At 46.9% G+C, this 6,000-nt stretch overlaps 3 non-coding genes across 3 annotated transcripts; all 3 read left to right on the top strand.

The window, feature by feature from the left end:
• Window positions 1-759: 759 nt before the first annotated feature.
• Window positions 760-950, top strand: LOC130314376 (U2 spliceosomal RNA). The gene has a single exon (XR_008862078.1). It is a non-coding gene; the product is annotated as a U2 spliceosomal RNA (small nuclear RNA).
• Window positions 951-3,036: 2,086 nt separating this feature from the next.
• On the top strand, window positions 3,037-3,227 carry LOC130314377 (U2 spliceosomal RNA). The gene has a single exon (XR_008862079.1). It is a non-coding gene; the product is annotated as a U2 spliceosomal RNA (small nuclear RNA).
• Window positions 3,228-5,304: 2,077 nt separating this feature from the next.
• Window positions 5,305-5,495, top strand: LOC130314378 (U2 spliceosomal RNA). The gene has a single exon (XR_008862080.1). It is a non-coding gene; the product is annotated as a U2 spliceosomal RNA (small nuclear RNA).
• Window positions 5,496-6,000: the final 505 nt, after the last annotated feature.

Below are 6,000 nucleotides of genomic sequence, written 5' to 3' on the forward strand. Positions count from 1 at the left end.
CATCACTAGGTGTAAACAACATCTCTCCTTTGCTGTGTATGTGACTATGGAGCTGTTTGGTGATGTCGTCTATTACGGCCTTCATAGAAGCAACAGGAGATTGTTGCATCCATCTTGAACCCTCAGAACTACAGTGCTATGATGTCACTCACTTCCACAGGCCTTGCAGAGTGTAAACAACAACAACCCAGCTTTGTTGTGTATGTAACCATAGGGATTTGTGATGTCACCTAGAACCTTCACAGCAGCGACAGCTTTATGAGGAGCATCAGCACTGCTCTGCCTGAGCAGAACCATCACCGCCATAGGTTGTCAAATAACCCGGATTTAACCCACACAGGTAAGTCCAATGGGGTGCAGGCATGTCCTCTATGCTTACAGCTTCCCGTGGGTGTTGGTTTGATACCGTTTGGGGACAGCCAAGGAGGCATCTGCAGGCAACAAAGGTAGGTGTGTGCTTGTGTGTGTGTTTCCTATGCAGATCCTAAGCCCAGTGTCACATGCAAGTAGGAGGAGTAAGAAGGGTTCCTGGCAAATCCGGGTTATGGATTGCATTTAAAAAGGCCCCGTGGGAGTGCAATGGGCCCCTGTCTTGCTGCTTAGCAATAATGGTATGGGTTTAGGTTCTGCTGTGTGTACTGGTGGTTGACTGCCCCCCAGCCCAGAGTGTGCATGGAAAATTGTCTGGCAGCCTCCCTGACAGCAAGCAGTGATAGTGCCCATGAAGGGGACCTTGTTGGGCCCGCCCCTTTCACGGTTATCGCTTCTCGGCCTTTTGGCTAAGATCAAGTGTAGTATCTGTTCTTATCAGTTTAATATCTGATACGTCCCCTATCTGGGGACCATATATTAAATGGATTTTTGAGAACGGGGGCCGATTTCGAAGCTTGCTTCCGTCGCCCTATGCATTGACCCGATATGGCAGTATCTTCGGGTACAGTGCACCACCCCCTTACAGGGTTAAAAAGAAAGATTCCTACTTTCATTGCTACCTGCTTGCTGGCTAGCCAGCTAGCCAGCCCTGTGGGCCTTGCTGCTGCTGCAGCCAAAAAACAAAAGGTGGTGCTGCTGCTGCTTCTGCTGCTTCTGCTTCTGCTTGTGTCTGGCCCCTGTTGGAGCGTCCAGGCACAGGACTTCTGCTGCTGCTGACTAAATGGCCTCCTTAATTGGATCATTTGAGTAGCCAGCACACCTGTGCAGGTAGGGCATGACATGATAGGCAGCTGCCTTGATAGCGGGTGGGTGCTGAATGTTCCTAATTGACAAAATAAGATTAATGCTTATGAAGAAATATAAAATCTCATCCCTTCCCCAATATCGCGCCACACCCCTACCCCTTAATTCCCTGGTTGAACTTGATGGACATATGTCTTTTTTCGACCGTACTAACTATGTAACTATGTAACATAACATGGGGGGGGGGGTCTCCTGGCTGTTCACACAGGTGTGTCATTGCTGTACATTGACCATGCATTGCTTCTGTGGTATTGCAAAGGCAAAGACAAATGCTTCCAGCCATCCATTGCACTAATGGATTGGTCATCAGCTGGCTGTCTATGTCCCGCATCAATATAGACCAAAGTACAGAGGGTTAGGCTATGCTATTGTGCACCTACCTGATGCATCAGAAGGTGCGAGGCCCTTGCTAAATTCTGTGCACAGACTTTGAGATCTATGCTTTAGACTGTATCTAAACCTGCTCCAACATGGACTGACATTCTGGCCTACTTTCAGCCGATGCGACTTGTCTGTCGCTGAACAGTCGCTTTTTATGTATTCAGCACCTATGTATAATGTTGTAAAAATGCTCTAGAAGCTAAAGTCGCAGAAATGTCACACATATTTGGCCTGCAACTTTCTGTGCGACAAATTCAGACAGGAAAAATCAGTATAAATCCTTAGAAAATTATCCCCCAGTGTCTCCATCTGCTGGCGGTATTGAATAAGCATTGCTGCACTGATGGGGTATGCATTAGACGAAAAAAAAGAAGAAAAAGAAGAATAATACGCCCAGAAAAGAGGCGAAAAGGAGAAAAACGTAAAAAAACGTGAAAAAAAAGTAAGAGGAAGAGAAGGGAAAAAAAGGTGGAAATGGGTTTAAAAGTGATTTCGGCGGAGAAATATATATATATATATATATATATATATATATATATATATATATGCGCACACACACACATAGATATAAACGTATTCTCCGTTGAGATATTGCAGCCGCTGCTGTGTCCAGGCCCAGGAGCCTTAGCACTGTGCTGTGATGTCACTCAATACCACTGACATCACTAGGTGTAAACAACATCTCTCCTTTGCTGTGTATGTGACTATGGAGCTGTTTGGTGATGTCGTCTATTACGGCCTTCATAGAAGCAACAGGAGATTGTTGCATCCATCTTGAACCCTCAGAACTACAGTGCTATGATGTCACTCACTTCCACAGGCCTTGCAGAGTGTAAACAACAACAACCCAGCTTTGTTGTGTATGTAACCATAGGGATTTGTGATGTCACCTAGAACCTTCACAGCAGCGACAGCTTTATGAGGAGCATCAGCACTGCTCTGCCTGAGCAGAACCATCACCGCCATAGGTTGTCAAATAACCCGGATTTAACCCACACAGGTAAGTCCAATGGGGTGCAGGCATGTCCTCTATGCTTACAGCTTCCCGTGGGTGTTGGTTTGATACCGTTTGGGGACAGCCAAGGAGGCATCTGCAGGCAACAAAGGTAGGTGTGTGCTTGTGTGTGTGTTTCCTATGCAGATCCTAAGCCCAGTGTCACATGCAAGTAGGAGGAGTAAGAAGGGTTCCTGGCAAATCCGGGTTATGGATTGCATTTAAAAAGGCCCCGTGGGAGTGCAATGGGCCCCTGTCTTGCTGCTTAGCAATAATGGTATGGGTTTAGGTTCTGCTGTGTGTACTGGTGGTTGACTGCCCCCCAGCCCAGAGTGTGCATGGAAAATTGTCTGGCAGCCTCCCTGACAGCAAGCAGTGATAGTGCCCATGAAGGGGACCTTGTTGGGCCCGCCCCTTTCACGGTTATCGCTTCTCGGCCTTTTGGCTAAGATCAAGTGTAGTATCTGTTCTTATCAGTTTAATATCTGATACGTCCCCTATCTGGGGACCATATATTAAATGGATTTTTGAGAACGGGGGCCGATTTCGAAGCTTGCTTCCGTCGCCCTATGCATTGACCCGATATGGCAGTATCTTCGGGTACAGTGCACCACCCCCTTACAGGGTTAAAAAGAAAGATTCCTACTTTCATTGCTACCTGCTTGCTGGCTAGCCAGCTAGCCAGCCCTGTGGGCCTTGCTGCTGCTGCAGCCAAAAAACAAAAGGTGGTGCTGCTGCTGCTTCTGCTGCTTCTGCTTCTGCTTGTGTCTGGCCCCTGTTGGAGCGTCCAGGCACAGGACTTCTGCTGCTGCTGACTAAATGGCCTCCTTAATTGGATCATTTGAGTAGCCAGCACACCTGTGCAGGTAGGGCATGACATGATAGGCAGCTGCCTTGATAGCGGGTGGGTGCTGAATGTTCCTAATTGACAAAATAAGATTAATGCTTATGAAGAAATATAAAATCTCATCCCTTCCCCAATATCGCGCCACACCCCTACCCCTTAATTCCCTGGTTGAACTTGATGGACATATGTCTTTTTTCGACCGTACTAACTATGTAACTATGTAACATAACATGGGGGGGGGGGGTCTCCTGGCTGTTCACACAGGTGTGTCATTGCTGTACATTGACCATGCATTGCTTCTGTGGTATTGCAAAGGCAAAGACAAATGCTTCCAGCCATCCATTGCACTAATGGATTGGTCATCAGCTGGCTGTCTATGTCCCGCATCAATATAGACCAAAGTACAGAGGGTTAGGCTATGCTATTGTGCACCTACCTGATGCATCAGAAGGTGCGAGGCCCTTGCTAAATTCTGTGCACAGACTTTGAGATCTATGCTTTAGACTGTATCTAAACCTGCTCCAACATGGACTGACATTCTGGCCTACTTTCAGCCGATGCGACTTGTCTGTCGCTGAACAGTCGCTTTTTATGTATTCAGCACCTATGTATAATGTTGTAAAAATGCTCTAGAAGCTAAAGTCGCAGAAATGTCACACATATTTGGCCTGCAACTTTCTGTGCGACAAATTCAGACAGGAAAAATCAGTATAAATCCTTAGAAAATTATCCCCCAGTGTCTCCATCTGCTGGCGGTATTGAATAAGCATTGCTGCACTGATGGGGTATGCATTAGACGAAAAAAAAGAAGAAAAAGAAGAATAATACGCCCAGAAAAGAGGCGAAAAGGAGAAAAACGTAAAAAAACGTGAAAAAAAAGTAAGAGGAAGAGAAGGGAAAAAAAGGTGGAAATGGGTTTAAAAGTGATTTCGGCGGAGAAATATATATATATATATATATATATATATATATATGCGCACACACACACATAGATATAAACGTATTCTCCGTTGAGATATTGCAGCCGCTGCTGTGTCCAGGCCCAGGAGCCTTAGCACTGTGCTGTGATGTCACTCAATACCACTGACATCACTAGGTGTAAACAACATCTCTCCTTTGCTGTGTATGTGACTATGGAGCTGTTTGGTGATGTCGTCTATTACGGCCTTCATAGAAGCAACAGGAGATTGTTGCATCCATCTTGAACCCTCAGAACTACAGTGCTATGATGTCACTCACTTCCACAGGCCTTGCAGAGTGTAAACAACAACAACCCAGCTTTGTTGTGTATGTAACCATAGGGATTTGTGATGTCACCTAGAACCTTCACAGCAGCGACAGCTTTATGAGGAGCATCAGCACTGCTCTGCCTGAGCAGAACCATCACCGCCATAGGTTGTCAAATAACCCGGATTTAACCCACACAGGTAAGTCCAATGGGGTGCAGGCATGTCCTCTATGCTTACAGCTTCCCGTGGGTGTTGGTTTGATACCGTTTGGGGACAGCCAAGGAGGCATCTGCAGGCAACAAAGGTAGGTGTGTGCTTGTGTGTGTGTTTCCTATGCAGATCCTAAGCCCAGTGTCACATGCAAGTAGGAGGAGTAAGAAGGGTTCCTGGCAAATCCGGGTTATGGATTGCATTTAAAAAGGCCCCGTGGGAGTGCAATGGGCCCCTGTCTTGCTGCTTAGCAATAATGGTATGGGTTTAGGTTCTGCTGTGTGTACTGGTGGTTGACTGCCCCCCAGCCCAGAGTGTGCATGGAAAATTGTCTGGCAGCCTCCCTGACAGCAAGCAGTGATAGTGCCCATGAAGGGGACCTTGTTGGGCCCGCCCCTTTCACGGTTATCGCTTCTCGGCCTTTTGGCTAAGATCAAGTGTAGTATCTGTTCTTATCAGTTTAATATCTGATACGTCCCCTATCTGGGGACCATATATTAAATGGATTTTTGAGAACGGGGGCCGATTTCGAAGCTTGCTTCCGTCGCCCTATGCATTGACCCGATATGGCAGTATCTTCGGGTACAGTGCACCACCCCCTTACAGGGTTAAAAAGAAAGATTCCTACTTTCATTGCTACCTGCTTGCTGGCTAGCCAGCTAGCCAGCCCTGTGGGCCTTGCTGCTGCTGCAGCCAAAAAACAAAAGGTGGTGCTGCTGCTGCTTCTGCTGCTTCTGCTTCTGCTTGTGTCTGGCCCCTGTTGGAGCGTCCAGGCACAGGACTTCTGCTGCTGCTGACTAAATGGCCTCCTTAATTGGATCATTTGAGTAGCCAGCACACCTGTGCAGGTAGGGCATGACATGATAGGCAGCTGCCTTGATAGCGGGTGGGTGCTGAATGTTCCTAATTGACAAAATAAGATTAATGCTTATGAAGAAATATAAAATCTCATCCCTTCCCCAATATCGCGCCACACCCCTACCCCTTAATTCCCTGGTTGAACTTGATGGACATATGTCTTTTTTCGACCGTACTAACTATGTAACTATGTAACATAACATGGGGGGGGGGGTCTCCTGGCTGTTCACACAGGTGTGTCATTG

The sequence above is a fragment of the Hyla sarda genome, unplaced genomic scaffold, assembly GCF_029499605.1.
Source record: "Hyla sarda isolate aHylSar1 unplaced genomic scaffold, aHylSar1.hap1 scaffold_1817, whole genome shotgun sequence".
In the NCBI taxonomy this organism is placed as follows: domain Eukaryota; kingdom Metazoa; phylum Chordata; class Amphibia; order Anura; family Hylidae; genus Hyla; species Hyla sarda.